Raw genomic sequence first — 19,788 nt, forward strand, 5'->3', positions numbered from 1 at the left:
CCTTGGTAAAACCTAGAGAGCTAGAGGAGCTAGTTCCAAGGTCTCTCCTGGAGTTTCTGTGCACCAACGAGGGACACCAGGTGTTGAAGCTGCTTAGCACTATCCATGTCCTTACACTTGGAAACAACTTTCATCTTCTTAAAGAATAAAATCTTCAAAACAGGTACCTTTTTAAGATAACAACATTGATGGGATAGAACAATACACATCTTTTTCATTACTCTCTCTACCTGAAATATGGAAGAGGAGACTTCTAATAAATCCACAGGATCTGTAGGCATCAGTACTGCTTTTATGAACACGTGCAATCACAAACTGAAATTAGAGAGAGTAACACTGTGCTGTACAAACTCCTCTCTCCTTTATCATTTTCAGAGCACTTTTAAAAAAACTCCATGTAGCTGTAATGATCAGTGGTAATTTTGCCTAGCCCTTTATTTTGCAGTTCGAACATGCATGAAATAGGTAAATATCTGTTTTATCGATCCATAAACTGAAGCTAAAAGAGGGAAAAAAGCCCAAACTAGCTCTCCTAAAGCAAATGAGAAGGTTCTGTACTGCTTTTAGAGCAAATTGGATATTGTGAGCCTCTTGCCTGAGGCCATGTAATAAATAGCTTGTACAGGTAGGACTGGAACAAAGGCACCATACTATTCTGTAATAATGTTCTAACTGCTCAAAATCAAAAGCATAGCATTAAAAGAATCATTTGTTAAGGTCATTTTAGCAACACTACCAACTATGCATTTTTTCATGAAGCAAACTATATATTTTTTTTATTTTGGCTTTCTAGTATTTCAGAGATTCTTAAAGATATATGGTTAAATGCCTTTGTTCAACTGGAAATTAGGTGTATCTATAGATGTAGTAATGTATAATGCATTTTCACTGGTGTAACAGAGAACAAAATTTGGCCCTATTGATTTCAAAACCCCCCTAACTTATTTTAACTGGATACAATTTAATGACCATCTCTTTATTAGTGGTATCAATGCTGAGCTATAGATTTGGATAAAAGTGTAAATTACTCATGATTTACATAGTGTCATAAAGTAAATATTTAATTTTAAAAAAAATAAACATAAAACCAACACAACCCCACAATTTTTAAAAATTTGTATCTTTTCTCAGCTGTCTGCAATTTTTAAGGGAAAGGATTTTAGGTGGTAAGAAGGATTTTGTGTATGTTTGTGACAGCCAAAGTGGGTTGAGCTTTCTGTTCCATCTTTAGACTCCAGTGAGGTGCCTGAGGCAGCGTGAGTAGAAGATGGAAAAAGAATCTTTTCAAAAAGATTCAGAAATCATTTTGATAAGTCTGTATTTCCTCACTTGACTTGGCAGTTTTATTTCTTTGTAACGCCACTGGCTATTGCTGTCTTTGATTCTTCTAACTCAACATACTGCAGTCAAGCATTTAATACCTTACAGAATCTGAAATTGTTTTTATTAAGGCAAGGCCATGGGGTGGGGGAGTGGGCAGCAAGGAGTAGCAGATATGGTGGATTTAGTAACAGCTGCAAGTAGCTCATTACAGGGCTTTGAGTTTGGTTCCTGATGGGTCCCTGTGGTAATTCAGATTTAGGCAACACAAATCTAGAGAGTTGGTGACATGAAAGCCTCAAGGAGGACCAGGGGAACAAGGTGAAGCAGGTTGAGCAGGAAGAAGGTATACATGAAGCAAAAAAAATCAAGTGTGATAATCCTTGGCTACATCATTATACTTGCTAAGTGTTTTGGTTTTTTAATTTTTTTTTTTCCCAAAGACATGTATAATTATTTCAGATACATTTTCTGGCTTTTGACACCATGTGTCCTATAGGAGCTGCTCTTTTTCTGGTTGCACATTAGTGTGGGAAGTGTTTCAGAGCTGCCAGACTATGTCCCTCTCTTTAAAAGCTGGTGGGAGGTATGTGGATATTCCTGCTTTGTGCAGAGGAGATAGAATGGAAAAAAAAAACAAAACAAAACCCTTGCATCATTAGCTTCAGGATCCCTACCTTCTGAAATCCTTCTTGTAAAACAAACTAACAATCATACCCTACTCCAAAAAGGAAAAAAGCCCAAACTAAAAAAACAGCCACATATTATAAAAAACAAACAAACAAAACAAAGAGCATAATCCCTCCCAAAACAAATGCTTGGAAGTCTTAGGCCACACAGAGGTGGTTATTGTAGCCATGAATTTAATCATATCAAAAATAGTGCTGGTTCTCTCACATAGTAACTGTTTGTGCCTGCAATTGTTGTTCTCCACATTAATAGAGGGTTGCCTTCCTAAGTGGAAGTAATGAAAGTCAATTTTTTATTGTTTTCTGGACTTTGATTGGAATTTCTATGCAGGAAAATTTGATGGAAGAGAAATGTGTCCAGCAGACTTTGGGATTTTGAATAATTAAGATTGAAATTTTATTTTATTCTTCCATCAGCAATGTATTCTTCAAGAGATCATGAAAATGAGGGGGTGCACCAAACTGGCTCTGGGCACAAAAGTGATCCAGAACATACTGGCTGTATGGATTTTGCTCATGTGAGCTGAAATTTGGACATCAGCAGTTTTGACAATGATAACTGGAATGGGAAATGTCCTCATGCAGCACTGTGTTGGTGGAATGGTATCACTGACACAGTTGATAAAGGGTTGCAATACCAATTCTTATTGTCTTATTCTGTATGTTGAGGAGAGAAATATTGGATGTGTCCAGAGCTTTCTGAGGAATTGCTCCTGTTTCTGACCCTGTTGTCTCATTTGCACAGTGCTTTAAGAGCTCTGGAGGAGCCCTTAACAAGGCTTATGACAGAGGAAAGAAAATGAAATTCTTGCAACAGCAGAAGAAGCAGAGGGAGAAAGCCTGGGGGGAAGAAGGAAGATGAATATGCCATTTGGAGATTTTGGAGATTGTGGAGACAAATCACCCTCTGAGGGAGGTGGTACTCAACACATGCTTTGCTCAGCTACTCAAAACTGAAAGCTCTTTTGGAACTGCAAGCCTAATTCATATGCCTGTGCATACAACATGCCTGCCCTGCTGCACTTGTCTCTCCTTAGGAGATCACTGCCACTACGTCATATAACCAAAACAAAAATAATGCAATGAATCACCACTGCCAAATATCTGTGAGTTTTGAAATCAGCCCATATCTGCTCAATAGGTCATTCTGGTTTAACTCAGACCTAAGGCACCACACAAAGACATGGCAACACTTCTCTTGGCTTAAAGGCAGTTGTCCATTTGGTAGATCTAGCTATGGATTTAAATCCAAGCCTACCGTACTGGGGCAGTATATGGCTCTGAATTTCTCTATGTCTTGGTAAATCTTTAATTTTTTTTCCTCTATAATGTAGGAGTTTAGACTTGTAAGTATGCTAGAAATCAAAATGACACAAAGTAATGGTTGATTCCTGTTATGTGGCCTCTCACCAATTCTCTTGGTAACATCCATAGACTCTTCTGCCAAGATACTCACAATTATAACCTGCTGAGACTATAAGAAATAGAATCCCTAAAGTTAGTCCCCAAGTCATCAGGTACCTTATATACATGCAATAACCAAACTTTAGGTATCATAGCATTAAAATTATTGCTATTATTTATTATTGTCCCTTTGTACATATGTGACACAGAGAATGACAGAATAATTAGCAGAAGATAATGAATTCTGAAAAGTGCTAGAATAAAACTGTGGGTGCTTCCCTGGTATCTTAGAGCAAACATAACATTCAAAAAGAAAGTACACTTTTACTTTAGAATAGATCTTTGCTCTCAGCAGTAAAAGAGGATATATAAACTATATAACAGCCCAAGGGTTTAATGTTCAGTTTTGGTACAGCAGATTTGTAAATGGTGGGGAGTGGTTGAGGGGAACATTCTTCTCCTTTTGTTCCTTTCCTTTTTCAGAGATATAACTTTGGAAAATGAAAAAAAATTCTCTTTGCTGTAGTACTTTTAATATTGGCACTATTTGGCAAGAGTAATCTTCACTTACCTGCTTCATGCACCAGTGAAGCTCTTCATGGCAGTGCATGTGTGTAATTAGATAATACTTCTGAAATCTTCAGTGTCTGTTGCTGGGACACCAAGGAGAATTTGTGAGCTTAAAAAGTGCAACAAAGGGTACAACACTACTACATTAATTAGAGAATTTGACATTCAGATCAAAGGTAGAAAGCAGGCAGCAGATGTGTGAAAAGCTTTTCTTCTGAGACACCAAAGTGAATGAAACTTAATTTGAATCTCTTGATTGAAGTAATGATTTTCAGATTATATTCAGTCTTCTGTGCTGTGCAAGGTTTGATATCACACCTAAGGATGTTTGGTTCTGAAGAGATCTTGAATTAAGGGTCCTGCCCACATAAAACTGTCTGAACAAGAAGGCTTCAAGGTACCAAGAGGTCATGATTGTCCTGCAGTCTGTCCTGGCAGAAAGGGACCGAAGTAGAGACAGAAAGTGAATGCTTTGTGGCTTAGAGCAGGGTGAAGATAGAGAGAAATGACAGAAAGAGATGAATAAAGAAGTTTCAGGAGGTGTTGAGGCAACCTCTGTCATAATTACTTGTTTTTAATACTAAAAGCTTGGAAGGCTAGGGAGAACCAAGAAAGGGTGTGTGGAGGAAGTGGGACTTGCTGGGTTTCGGGAACAATGGATCAATCCTTATTCCCCATGACCTTCTCACTTCCTTGTCCTGTCATTTCTTTTTAGACAAAATTATTAAATGACAGTTACCAAAGTGCTTCAGGAGTGAAACACTCCTGCTAAGTCAGGGGAATCAAGAGTGGTAGTGACACAGTCACATCTATTTATCTGGCAGGAGAGTGTGACAGCCAGTCCTTCCGCCGCTCCAACGCAACAAATGTCTTGGGGTTCTCATGAAGGCTGACTAATATAAACTTTCCAAAAACCTATGAGTATGTCTGTACCCATAACTCAAGTTAAAGATTCATTATGAGAGATCTGGTATATTCTTTATTCAGTTATTTTCCCCACCCACGCTTCTACAGCCTCTGCTGCTTAGAAAATGAAAGTGAGAGTGGCAGGTGAAATGGAAAAGACATTTGATATACCTGACACCTATTTCATTTTCCACATCTGAAAATCACATACACTTTTTGAGTAGTGTGTTCTTTGAAAGGTAATTCCTCGGCTCAGCTATTTTAATAATTTCTTCCCACCATGCCCACCTCCATGTTTTGTGCAATACTTGGAGGTAACAAGTTATACTCTGCTCTGTCTGAAGGGTGGGTAGAAATATTTGGAAATGTCTATTTCCATAGGTATGCCATAAGGCATGGAGAGTGTTGTATGAACCACAGATAAAAGGTGCTGAAGATGTAAAGCAAAGAACCTTTTCAATTCTGTTTGCCTCCTGATTAAAATGTTTGCATTTTTTATCTGGGCAAGCAGTCTAAAAGTAGGAAGAAGTAACAGAGGAGGCCTTCTTCATGCCACTGAAACAAGGCTTATGTTCTAGGCCTTGATCTTCATGGGAATTTTAACCAGCCTGGAATCTGCTGAGAGGTGATTGAAGAAAGGCACAGGCAGCTGAGAAGGTTTCTGGAGTGCATTCATGGTAACTTCCTGCTGATCTTTGCTGGGCCTGACACTTACCAGTGAGGAAGAACTTGCAAAAATTATGAAGACAGGGGCAACCTTGGTCACACTGAGCACAGGATGCTGGAATTCAAGCTCCTGAGAAAATGAAACAAATTATGCTAAATTATAGCATTTGAGGATAAAATTATAAATACAACAAAACAACAAGTTTTCCTTTCTTTTAATACTGAACAGATGTCCTGATTTTTCTTTCAATTGCTGAGTCCCAGTGTGTGCCTGTGAATGGACTGAATGGTTTAGAGAGTTGGCAGCACTGCAAACACTTTTAGGCTAAGAGATAAAATATCCCACCCCATCAGAGCCATCCTACCTACTTGAGGGATTTTTTTCTTATCTAGCTTGTAGCTACAAGATAGAAATTCTTATTTATGGGCTCTTTCAAGATAGTAAGAGAAGTTTTTTAAAAAAAAGTTTAAAACAATATATAGTACAGTGGGCTGACTTTTAAAATGTTAAGCACTTGATTTTTTTAAAAAATGTGCATGTCATGGACCTAGAACAGTTTGAAATGGTCATGACATATCAAATGACATGCTAACATTTCAGTCTACATGGTCAAATTGGTGATGCTTGTTTGGGGTCTAGATTTTGGGACTCTTTCTTGTGTGTATAGTTTCCCATATAGGAGATAGGCAATGACTGCTTGGGCAGCTAGCACATAGTGCTGGGTTTTAAATGCTCAGCCACATGTAGACAGAGATATTTCTGTATCTGTGGGGGCTGTGATGGAGAAAGGAAGTGGTGTTGGAGCCAAACCTCTTCTGTATGACCCCATGGAAACAGGGACTGCAAAGAGACATATCAAAATGTGACTCTTTTATTGTCTAGTTCCTTTTGTATGTCCAGGCAGGGCTCACTGGGCTTTTTTTTTTTTTAAAACATCTGGAAATAGTAATGGTAATATCTGTGTTTTGGAATAGGCTTTACATAGGTGAAAGTATACACTAATAAATTTAGAACTCATATTTGGATCCTTCTTCTGCTGCAGACTTTCAGCTTTGCATTTTCCACCTTTCACAAATACAATCTCTTCTTACATTCCCTTCCTGTACATTGTCCTAATTTGAAACTTTCTATAGGTGTAAGGTAAAAAGGGGAAACTGAATAGTGAGTGCCTCATGTCATGGCAAAATCTCATGTCTCCACCACTGTCCCCAGTGCTTTGGCTCTAAGAAACCTCACCCCCACATCAAGTTTAAATATTAATGCAAAGTTAGTTTTGCTTGTAACCAGCTCATCTGAGTATTGATTTGTTTGATTCTTGCTATATTTTCATTCTGGTAAGTCTGAAATGACAAAACATGTCTTCAAGTCTGAGGGGAGCACCTATCCTCTCCACATCAGGTTTTAGACAACTGCTACATAAGAGTGAACTTATATATTTAGTAACACTGAGTGACTAATGTATGGTTACATATAGGAAATTCCCAGTTATCCAAGACTCCATTTATAAACAATGTCTGTAATTCCATCTTCTCTTGACTGCTGATCATTTGACCTCAATTTTATCCAAATACCCTGGGTAAACCAAATGTGGTTTGGCAGCAAGGCTTCTGTTATATTTAAGCTTGATTCATAACGTGGCAATAGTCCGGTAATGACACATATCCACTTTTCCATAATGTTCTCAAAAACCCGTGGATAAAACATGAGTACATAAATGCTAGGACTATTTTGCTTCAAATTATAGTGTTAGGAGAAAAGAAAGTATTTTTAAGATCACACAAAAGCACATTTTCAGATTACTCAGTTACAAAGGGCTGTGAGGAAGGCTTTGTGGCATGAGAAGAAAACCAAGGAAGGAAAGATGCTCCTGTGTCGTGCAAAGATGTAGGTACCCAGAGCAGAGCAGGTGCCAAGAGCAGGGAGGCTGGTGGAAGAAAAGCAAGGGGAGGATAAAAATCAGGCCTCAGAGATGAAGGAAAAAAATATTTTTCAGAATCTCCAAGAGGACTTTACAGCACAAAAACCCCAATGAACTGATTGCTTGAAAGGGAACACTGCTGACAACAAGGGATCTTTCCTATCAGCAGAGAGGCATATTTGGTTACAGTATGTCTGTATGGAGATTATTTTACGTATATCTATTTCATGTTTTGAATGTATTGTTCTATTAAGCTCTAGTCTCCATGTTTCAAAACCCTTGGTGTATTTTGATAAGTTCAACTTGAGGGAGAGGTTCAGCAGGATTCACTGGAGTTCTTAGTGATGATCGCAATTCTGAAGCAGGTTTGCAAAAATTCCTTTCCAAGGAAAATTTTGAAATAGGTTTTCCAGAATTCCTTTCCAAAGAAAATATCTTTTTAAAAGTTTGTGGGGATTCTTGATTGATTTATAAATTATTTGTCTCTTATCTGAAGCAGAGATACAAAATTCTGGGGGTATCTGAGATTTGAATACTTTCAGACTAAAACCCTTATGGAACCTCTTCTGGAGCCTGGATTAAACTTCCACAAAGAAGTAAATGACTGAAAACTTATGGGAAGTACCATTTTTCCACTGAATGTCACCATTGTGTCAGTTAATGAGAAGATCCTGCCCTTCTAGATGTTTTATTGGCTTACTGGATTTTTTCTTCCTGACTGCTAAAGAAATTCCTAGTGATGACAAATTGTCTTTGTATTAAGTGTGAACCAGAATCCCTTTGACCTGTTGTGGTTAGCAAAATTCCCACACTATTTTTGCAATAACAATGTTTGCCAGAAAATTCAGCCCAAAATTCTATTAACATTAAGCATGCTTTGCTTAATGAACTTACTCTCCTAGTTCCCCCCTATTCTCAGTTCAATTTTTAATAGCATATAGGAGAATTGTCTAAAAACTTAGAGCTTTTCTTTTTTTTTTTTAAGTAAAACACAGATTAAGAAAGCTTCCTCTTCATGACTTCATAGCTGTGACAGTTCACATAATTTAATGCTAAAGGGCCTCAAGTGTTTCTTTATTTGGTGATACCAAATGTATAATTTGGGTAGTTGTAATAGATAAACCTGAGTCTTTTTCTAGCCCTGCAGGTGAGAATGAACACTTTGGGTGGGATTTAATGTCAAGATTTCTGATTAATTCCAGAGCAAATGGATTAATGCCTAAAATTGGCTGTTGGATCTTTGGTCTGTTGAAGATGTGGCTGGAGAAGTTTCTCATTATCTTGCTCATTTACTGTGTGACCTTTGATAAGTCCTTCAACTTCTCTTTTCTCCACTTTCAGACTGTAAGGGATGATAATGGTTACCGAATCTCTTAGGTTTATTGTGAAAATTAATGGGCTAATAATTTTAAAGGCCTCTAGCTCATCAAAAGATACTTCAGATTACTTTTCCCCCCTCTTATTAATGATCTAAAAGAAGTTTGAGTTAATAAGTAAGAGGTGAAAATACATCTCCCATTATTAGTTCCAAGAAACATCCACCACTTCTGAATCATAAAAAAGAAGCATGGATTGTTTGACAAGGTTTCCAGCACTGGCTACGAATGATTCTTACTGAAAATGCTGAATCATTCTGAACAATATTTTACACTCTTTAAAATCACATGTTCAGTAAATCACCCTGAAACTCCAATCTTTCTTACATTTACAGATGAGTTTTATCAGATCATTAATTTAGGATCTTAAAAATTTTATACAGCCTCTTTAGACTTGTGCAAAGAATGCAATATTCTTGATCATCTGGCATTGATTTTAAAATTCAAAAGTATCAGCCTGAGCTTTAACTTCTTCTCATTAGTTTCAACCTTCTTTAGCTTAAAGGCCCTAATTTGCTTTAACTGATACATGTTTAGGGAGGAAAATTTAGTCACAAGGAAAAGTGGCAAAAGGCAACAGAATTGTTCAACGGCTTTAGGAAACAAAGGATGTGGATAAAGGACAATAAAGTGGATTTGAACACAGTTCAGTTGGAAGAGACATAGATCAAAAGAAACAATTATATATGATGGTCCCAATAGCCAAACAAGTATATATGAGACTCCCAAAAGCCACAGGTGGTATGAATATCTTGCTGTCATTTGTGCCTTTGGAAATGTAAAGCTTTGATTTTTCTCTTGAATTCAACAGCAAATCTCTTGATTACTTTGCTGTAGAAAATCATTCCAGGTCCTATGGTATCTTGGTCAGAAAATCCATCCTTCACAGTGGTGGGCTGCTGCTTTTTACAGATTAATGTCACTGATGTTCCTATTAAAGATTGATGTCATTAATATTCCTACATTTGATTGCTTGTGTCTTTTTAGGGGTAGATACCTGTAGTGTTTTCTCTTAGGGAACTGCTGGTTTTGGAGAATAAATGGTCTTTTTTCTGGCCCAAAACACAAGAGGGAAGACCAGTACAAGTTAAAACTTACATCTTCTTTCACATATTTCACAATCTCTTTAAAGTGTACCTGCTTAGCAAATTTCCATAATTTGCTCTTTAAATCCCTCTGGAATTTGCATGTTCCAGGACTAACCTGTGCTTTCCACTATCTAATTCTACCTTTGTGGAATCATTATATTGGGTATACTTGTAGCAGCCTGTTTTGTCACTGTACTGATGGAGAATAGCATGGCCACATTAACAGTACAGTATGGTTGAATCTTGAAACAAAGCTTCTCATTGAAACTTGTTGTTCATATTAAATAACTATTATCTTTTGTTGGTTGAAAACAGAGTGATCTCTTCCTAGCAGGAAGCTCTGTTACATACAATGAAATGCTTTACTAAGAGCTCTGGAGGAATTGACTCTCACTGCAGTCTTTTTTATACAATGCTGAATTTCTGCACAGACATTTGCATAGAATCTGTTTCTTGCTTTGTTAGTATGCTGTTCTGACCAAGGGAATTAAATGTTTGTGAAATCCAATGCAATTTGAGCTCCTCTGGTCCTAAATCATCATAGATATAGGAGGTGGGTCTTTAGAAGCTGTGTTGTAAGATCAGGTGGCTTAATTGGCTCTTCCACAGTGCTGATAGAGAAAGCTGACAGTGGTTGCTGCCATTGTTATCTTTCACTTGTAAGGAAAACTCTGGGATCATACTCACATATGCTAATGTCTCACCCTTCTCTGGGAAATCAGATATAATGTTTAATTCTTATTATTATTATTATCTTCAGATAATAATATAACAGATAATTATTATTATCTGTTTTGTGGTGTCATTTGATAATTGTCATTTGAAAAATTTGATAAATATAATTAATATAATAATAATATAAATATAACATAATATAAATATAATTATGTAATTATGTATATAAATATAATAAAGAATTATGTTTTGGGGGTTTTTAATGCAAAACTTGTTCAGGTCAGCACTTGAACCATGTGGAACCCCTCTTCTTACTTATTCTGCAACTGGACATCCCAGAACAATAGAATCAACTAAGCTGGAAAAGACCTTTGAAACCATCAGGTCCATCCCATGACCAAACACCACCTTGTTTCCTACATCCAGTGCCACATCCAGGCTTTTCTTAAACACCTGCAGGGATGGTGACTTCACCCCTTCCCTGGGCAGCCCAGAATGAAATATCTTCTTACAGACATCTCAGACTTAAATCCCAGTCTGAATTTTCTCATTATGTATTCCCCCTGTTTTACTTTTTTTCTCCATATTTCCCCAAGCAAATTTCCAGCCTTTCAAGACCTTCACACTTTTAATATTTGTTCTCCTTATTCTGAGAGAGATTATCATTTAGGGTGGTTCTTGCTACAATAACTGGCATGTATAATCAAATTTCAGACTAATAATAGTAAAATATCACTTTGATTCATACTTTTCATCTGTCAATATTTGTAGACTTTTTCATAAATGTGAAAATCATTCCTGTGCAGGCAAACTACACAGTCCTCTGGTGAATGATTGTGTTTCATTAACTTGGGCAGAGTTTAAGAGAGGCAGTAGCTGTCTGATGGCTCTAAGAGGAAAAAAATTATTTTCTTTTTAACTGAATGCTTCTTTTGAGTTTTCTACACTTACTACTCTAAATAACACTCTGTTTTGTGGTATGTGCTGAGTAAATTTTGGCTTACAGACATCCCATGGACCAGCTTTGAATGGCACTTGCAGGGAACACCATGGCAATAGACAGTAGTGCTTTTCACTTCTGAGATCTGTTGACCTGTGGCCTTTAGGTCAAAGTCTCCTGTTGACAGACTACACTGCAAATGTTGAATTTTTGGGCAGCTTCTGTTTTCTGCCTGTGGGACAGCAACAGTGAGAGCTGCTTTGTGTGGAGGTCTGTGATGCTGAAGAGTTCATCTTGCTCCCCAGGAGGACTTTGGGAGGGTCATAGACCATCTCCAGTACTTTGTCCTATTCAAATATCTGTACAAAAAATCATTATAGATCAATCTCCCCAAGGTCTCAGAATCCTGACCTCTCTTATCAGCAGAGTGTGAACAAAAACTTCAAAGTGTTGAAGATAGAAAGAGATTGGATTTGTGCCTAGGAAGGACTAGACTAGCTTACAAGAGAAAATGGAAATGTACCTGCCAGGAGGAAAAAGGTCATTTGTTCAGATGTAGAATTCCTGTGATGTGCTTAACTGGATGAAAGTTTTTTGTTTTGTTTTGTTTTGGGTTTTTTTAATTGCGTTTTGTATTCAAGGTACTACAGACTGCTGTGAATTAATGAATTAGAACTGCAGCAGCTATGTAAGCAAATGTAGCTCCAATTATACATTTGGAAAAAACTTGCTTCCTCTCTACAACAAGCTGAAAGTGCCATGAAACACAGAGATGTTTGATTTTGGACTAGAATGTATTGCACTCCACAATTCTCATGTGGACTTAAGAATCTGTCTAGAACCAGTGGCAAGTATCAAATTCTCCAAATCTTTCCTGAATGTGTGCCTTTATTAGAGAAAAGTTTACTATATAATGCCCAATACACTGTAATAAAATATTATCACTAAATCTGAACCCACAGCAGCCCATCACTTCACTTTTCTTATGTATTCTTCCAAAAGTATTAATAATTCAATATGTACTCTTATGTAAGACAGCTTCATAAACTTATGCAAAATTGTCAAGAGAATATTACTTACATTGGATTATAAGTAAATAGGTGTTGTAGGAAAAAGCAAAATTTAACCAATTAACTATTCACATACTAATGAGGATTTCTCTGAAATTTGTCAGCCAGAGATTTTTTAAAATAAAAATCTTCCAACCCACTGCTTGAGTAGGATTAGCCAGACCTATTTTTTTAATGCTGGCATAGATATCCTCTCTTAACCTTAGAGAAATTCATGCACCTCACATTTAATTTGTAATAATGTTTTGTAATACAGCAATTCTTAAATAAATTCTTTTAATCATGTAACACATCTATAAAGACAATTTAAAATCAGTTGTAAATATATTTAATACAAAAGTTCAGAGAAAGGTGAGAGGCAATGGCAAACTAAATCCACAAGAGTTTCTAGAATGAGGTAGCAGAGATTTTTACTTTCAATTTTGCGTGAAGCATAAAAAATCAGAAACAAGTATCTCTCTCCCTTCTCTGTGATCCCCACTTTGCAAACCTCAAAACATTAAATTGTTTTCTAGTTTTAGATTTAAAAAACCCTAATGGATTACACGGTGGCAAGTAGAACAGGGAATACAGTGAAGATTAACTTTTAAAAAAGACCCAACCAAGCAAATTTTGTCTCTATGGCTTTAAAGTTTTTTTTTGTGTGTGTGTGCTTATGTGTGTTAAGGAATTCTTCTTGGTATTGGGTTGCTAAATTGTTCATAATTGAGCATTTATGAGCACTTGGTATATATGGAGTTTTTGATTTATGAAATGGACCCAGTGGTCAAAAGATATATGATTCGTTTCAGTAATATATTTGTCTGGTGGCACCTGATCCATTAATCAAGAGAGTGATTTTCCAGTCAGGCAAGTGCTTTGTGAGTAAGACTGATTTATAAGTGTGGAAAATAATGGATAGTTCATGTGCCTGATTTATAAGTAGCATTACTGTCATACAGATGGTTTGAAACTCAATACTTTATATGTTGGATGTAAATATCTATTTTATTAATAAAAATGGACTGATTTATGTGACTGGTTTGTAAATCTTTATTCTAGATTTTAGCAGAAGTCATGCTCTGATATACATTATTTCTCAAACAGGCTATTTTCCAAGGTCCAAATTTTCTAATCACAGTTTAGCTTATTGATATTTACTTTGCATTCTTCTTGCTTCATGTTATCACCAAGATGAATTGCTTTCTTGGTCCTTTTTAGGATACTGCCTTGATGAATGTTGTAAATGGGTGATTTTCTATCACTTCACACCTTCTCTCCTAGCCATGCTTTCTGCACAGCCTTCAAATTTGCCAATAATTTCTGACCTCTGTTTATGTCTGAATGCCACTTCAAGAGCATCTAGTGCTTTTTCTTAATAGCTGCATACAAATTACCACAGCAAACGAACTAATGAATGGATAGAAAATGTAGTCAAGGCTTGATAATACTTCACAAATCTGTTAGTGGCTTGGGAATTTGGGCTATAAACCAAATACTTTGAGATAGTAAGCTTTTTGTTGCATAATTAAATGGAATAAATTTGTTCCATCTGAGATCAAAAGGGAAAGGTGCCTGTAAGGTGGATCTTTCTGCAGTTTTTAATCAGCATTGGATTATATCTAAAAGGTATTTGTAGTATTTAATCTTCTTTTATTGCCCTCTTCATACTATTCCTCCACTGAGGACCTTCACACATTTTTTACTGAAGTTTGTACTCCCCAACATATCCTTTTCATCAGTAGAATTCTTGAATAAAGAGCAAAAATGTTGAACTTTATATTAAAAAATAAAAAGAGAAGCTTTTAACTGAAAACGATACAGCAGATTTGAGTCCATTTTTGGCATAGCCTCAGAAATATTAGTAATTTGGAAGCCTACAAGCAGCACTTTACACAAACAGTGCCTGATTGATCTATTCATAGTGGGAATTCAGATCCTTCTTGAAATGCTCACATTGATCATTTGGCTGTTTAATGGTGTAATCTTCACCCAGTCTCAACAAACAGCTACGTTAATGAGTTGTGATTACAAACATATGCAGGAGCCACAGCTCGAGCTTGCTAATTTGTGGGGGAATACAGAAATTATTATATGCAGGAATGGGGTTGGGTGAGAGTTGGATCAGCATTGGATCCCTGGATTTGCAGCAGAACCTTGAGGCCCTGGCTTAGCCAAGGAGAAAAAAAAGGAACATTTCAAGGATATGAATAACCCAGATCACTTTCACATTAAAGTTAGGGACAGATCTCATTATATTATACTGTACATGGGATGCAGCAGGCCACGAGAGAGAGAATTGGAGCTGTGACTCCAATTAATGGTTAAATGGTTAAATTCCTGACTGTTTGAAGAGATAGCCCAGTTAGTACACAGCTTTTTGGGAATTTATGGCACTATGAAGGTGGGGAAAGAGCAAGCAAGATTGGCATGGAGTAAAGCCAAATGGAAAGGATCAGGAATACACAACCCTGCAAGAGCTGTCACACAGTCATATCATGACTATATCTATATAAAATATCCTTGACCTGTAGAGTTTCAATGGATAAGATAAATGCATGTGGACGCAGAAGGATCCTGGCAGCCCACAGCAATGCAATGGCTGGGCCAAGGCCAGAGGGAACGAGAATAAAATACAAATAGCTCAGTTCTATGACAAGTGGATGTTCAAAGATTTGTGATTAAAACTTTGTTCACGCTCTCTTTTTCTAGTCTTCAGTCACTGCGTTTCAAACAACATGAACCACAATAAACTCTAGAGGGCTTTGTGTGGCAGAAACTTTAAGCAGATATTATGTTAATTAGAATAAGATAGAGTAGCTTTAGATCCTGTAAAGATCATAATTTTTGTGACCAAATTAATGTTGAAGAGATTCACTAAAAGCACATTAACTCATTGTAAAAATCTGATAAAGTTTAGATGAGCTACACAATTGACTGCATTTCTTGGAACATTAATTATAATTTAAACTTTAATACGCTTACCACTGTAATTTTGAGAATAAAAGGACAATTTAAAATTACAAAACATTAGGATTTCATGGATTGTGCTTAATTTACACTACCTTATTTTTAAGTTATTGTGGGATTACGTACTGTAACTTCAATTTATAGCTATCTGGAAAATTTCGGAGAGTTTTTGCATGCTGAAAATTTGCAGCTTCAGAAAATATTTAGCCATCATTTTCTCAAATCCTGCATTTAAGAAACTCACTCTCTGCTCTGAAAGCTGGAGAGAAATATTTTGTCTGACTGAAATCTGAACATGTGGTTTCACAAATCACAGAAAAGTGGAGTTTGGTACCAAACTGGTCTCCAGCATTAACACATAGAAATAGTTTTGTTATCTTGAAAATCCTGGTAAGCTTGGTTTGGGCTTTCTGTCTGAACTGCAATGCCCATGACACTTTGTTCCTACCTTGGCCTTACCCTTGCCCTTATCTGTCCTTTCACACGTATGCAGAAGCCCTAACTGACTCAGGCAGAAGGAATGGGCAAATACTATCAAACTATATTTTTCAGACCTAGTGCATTAGGTTTGGTGAAGGGGATTTGTGTCCAGTTAACTGAAATAATATATTTTCTGTTTGATTAAAAAAATCCCTATTTTAATCAATTTTGAAATGAGAGAATATTTTTATTTGGATTTCTCCAGACATATTCTGTATTTTCACCTTTTCTCTTAAGGGTGATACCTTTTCTCTTTCAAGTTTCTGTTCAAATCCATAAAAAAAACCCCTCAGAATTTCTAATAGGACAAGAGCAATGATTGACTACAAGTTTCACCCCCAGCTGTTTCACAAATCTTTGAGTAGGCTAAAGGCTTTGAATTCACACATTGAGATACAGCTGTAGTGCCTATATAGTTTTCCTTAAGTATCTGTAATAGCTTTTTTTATTATTCTGAATCTGAAAAGACAGCATTTTGGATTCTCAGCTAGCTGAGCCATTGCTGACTGGAACCTCCCAACATTTACACCAATTTTTTGTTAATTTTGCTGATGTTGCCTTCTCATTCACCCTTTACATCCACTTTAATAGTATTATGTAATTACCTGAGCAATTTCTGTCATTTTCTCACTTTTTATTTTTAACATTTCTGGAAATAAATATGCACACAGTGAGTCTTGTTTTCCTTCCCTTTCCATTTGTTTACTGCCCATTGTCCCATTGTGAATATAGCATATGAAATTATCACGAGTACCAGAATGTTCCTCACATCTGTAACTCTTACATTCTGCTCCAGTACTGTTTATCATGAGCCTTTTTTATGATTAAATTAATGAAAAGCATCACTGGATGAATTACTCAGTTCTGAGTGTGTGTCTCTGTGTGCATCTAGGACTTGAGAGGAGAGACCTTTTGGAAATATCTACTGTTGGCAAGCCATAAAATTTCCTACTAACACAAGGAATCTTATAAATGTGACTAACAAGTGAGCATAATGTTGTTTGTACACTGTGTCACACTCACTTTATGTGAGCTTGCTTCCTCTGTTGTAGAAACATAGTCCCTATACTATTAACTCTTTTTCTAATGACTAGATCTTTGCGTTTACACCCTCTTTTAAAAGTAAAGTACTGCAAAATAGTCTTAGTTGTGATCTCTTGGAATATTAAGGTAGATATTGCAGCTCTGTGGTAACAAACATACTGGCTTTGGTAAAGAGCATGGAACCACTAGAAAGAAAAAAAGCTGGCAAAGTGGTAACAAGGATATAATTCCATATGTGTCCTCTTCATTTCCTTCCTGCACTTGAATCAGCAGGTATAAAGATCCACGGAAGTGAACCATATGCTAGAATAGAAATGAGCAACAAAATTGCAGTTGAAGCTCCATGATTTGGCTCCTTTCTAAGGCCAAACAGAGAACCCTGCCTTGTTTCTCTATTTTACCTAAGCGCTTTTTTTGCCCATTTTTCCTCTACACATTTGCTGTTATTTTGAACATCAAGCTGAGCACATTAGCAGTAGGATACATTGCATTGTTAAACTGCATCACAGTTCCTGGGATCCAAGCCCCAACTCTTCAGTGGCCACCTAGGAATTGCATATTGCTAGAAGAACATAATGACCAATGGAGTTTAAATAACATGGCTATTGGACTACAGTGTATGCAATTCCAAATTCATTCCTCACAAAACTGAACCCCAAACGGTGAAGTACTGAACTCATACTCCACTGTTTTGAGCTTCAATGGAAGTCACATATTTAAATATTCAGAGAAATATTAGGATTAATAGGAGCTTTCTTGGAAAATTCAGTGGCTATAGTAGTTAACCTCTGCTTTGAAACACAAAATGTGTAACTTATTAAAGCAACACTTGCCATTTGAAGGGTTATGATGTACAAAATTGTGAACTGTTACTGCAGCTGAAGTTGCTTTAGAGCTTTAATGAAGATTTTGGAGCAGGGTTGTGGAAGAGGTTACTGGGAGGTTTCAGCTTCTTCTGCAGGAGACTGCCAACCCCAGAGTGTGCTCAGCACAACGTTCACATGCAACTTAAAAATGAGGAGTTCAACCTCAGCTGCCAAAGCATGAGATGGCACCATTGAGATACATTAATGTATTTCTTCCTGCTGTTCCCCAAGGATGCCTGCTCAGTAAAATAATGTTATAAATTGCAACAGCATGATTTCCTAGAGCTCAGCTCTTAAATCCATCCTTAGTTTCATTTTAGTTACAACTCCCTGGCTGAAGAACTGAGATGCTGAGTCTGTGAGGTGACAAACTGAGGAAGAGCATGAATAAGATGGTTCCTTTAAGTATTCTAGGTTATATTTGTAGATGCACATTTTGTTTCTAAAAAAAAGTTGAATTTTTGTTTTGGTTGTTTGTTATAAAATGTAAAAAGGATGATTGACTTGTCAGCATAACACTGGGAAAATGTTTAGGTCTTTTAGTGACCTCAGTCCCATGTTTGGGTGACTATGAGCCACATTACTATGAATTTACTGTATGTGCACATTTCTTGTCTGGTGTAAACTACCAGAATATATCTGATTAGAGACAAATGTTATCATTTTTGGAGAGTTGAAAGTCCAACTGATGTTTTATTTGCATGTGCCAGTCAGCAGAGAAAGGAGAGTGTCCATTTCCCAGCAGATCTACTTGGGTCCAAATGTTGTGCTTGCTGCAGCCTTTGTTAAAATTGTGCTAGGGAATTGAAAGGGGGGAAGGGCCTGGGACCATTACTCAAATAATTTCTAGTTATGTCTTTTATGTCATTAAGACATAACCAGTGCTTTGGAGAAATGAGCTTTTCCCCCTCTACTTTGTAATATTAGAATATTAGAATAAATAGAAGTCAAAAAGCTGGCTTGCATTATATCTTTTACTATTTGACTAGACTACTGTCTAATAAAATTCAGCTTCAAGCATGACTCATGGTTTGTAAAAGAACAATAAACTTTAGTCACAACTGTAATAAGCCTCCACTTTTTGTGCCCACAGGTGGACATGTATGGGTGAGACTTCCTGTCCTTGGCCAGGAACCTGAGCTTGGATCAATATTGTATGGCTCCTGTGGCCCTGAAAAGATTTCTGTCTTTGCTCACTTTTACTTCCACTTTTACTTTGCTGAATATATTTAGAAAGAAGTTCTCTTCATTTAAGGAAATGAAGCAGCAGCTGTTGTTTGGAATGAAAATTTTGTTCAACTGAGGCCAAAGCAACATTCTAAAATAGTGTAATTCCTTCAACTGTTAATGCAACAGTAACCTTTCAAAGCTGATAACACAGTTTCGTGATTCCCAGTGAATTTTAGTGCTACACATTTTTTGTTGTGCCAAAACCTGAGAGCAGACACTCTGGATCAGTGAAGCTGGCAGAAAATGGTGAGTGGTTGACTGGTGCCAAGATAAAACATCTGTAGGATAAAAACCCACCACTGAAATCTATGCTTTTGGGGAGTAATTTGCTTAAACAGTTCATATTTCTGTCAGCAAAACCCTCAAGAATGTTTATCCTTAATTGCATCAACATAAATATAGATAATCAAGGACTTCAGGAAAAATTCACAGAAATGACAGTGTTCTCTAACTAAATTATTAAACATCATATTACTTTCACATATGAATCCCAATGAGCTTCTGATCTTATGTGCCTAGGAATTACTTGACACTAATTTGAGGAAAAATAATTCTTTTTGAGAAGGCGACGAGTGTGATTTTGAAACCCGGACTTC

At 36.7% G+C, this 19,788-nt stretch overlaps 1 long non-coding RNA gene across 33 annotated transcripts in view; it reads left to right on the top strand.

Annotated features, from left to right (window-relative positions):
• LOC146768567 (uncharacterized) overlaps positions 1-19,788 on the top strand; it is a 185,669-nt gene that overhangs the window by 34,662 nt on the left and 131,219 nt on the right. For 30 of the 33 annotated variants that reach the window (XR_014957850.1, XR_014957860.1, XR_014957870.1 and 27 more), the window contains one exon: positions 1-19,788. This exon is cut by the window's right edge. The exons of 1 other annotated variant lie outside the window; for it this stretch is intronic. This is a non-coding gene — a long non-coding RNA (uncharacterized LOC146768567). 2 more of the 33 variants (XR_014957833.1, XR_014957835.1) reach the window with 2 other exon arrangements.

This window comes from Lonchura striata, chromosome 1 (genome assembly GCF_050655825.1).
Source record: "Lonchura striata isolate lonStrDom1 chromosome 1, ASM5065582v1, whole genome shotgun sequence".
NCBI lineage: Eukaryota > Metazoa > Chordata > Aves > Passeriformes > Estrildidae > Lonchura > Lonchura striata.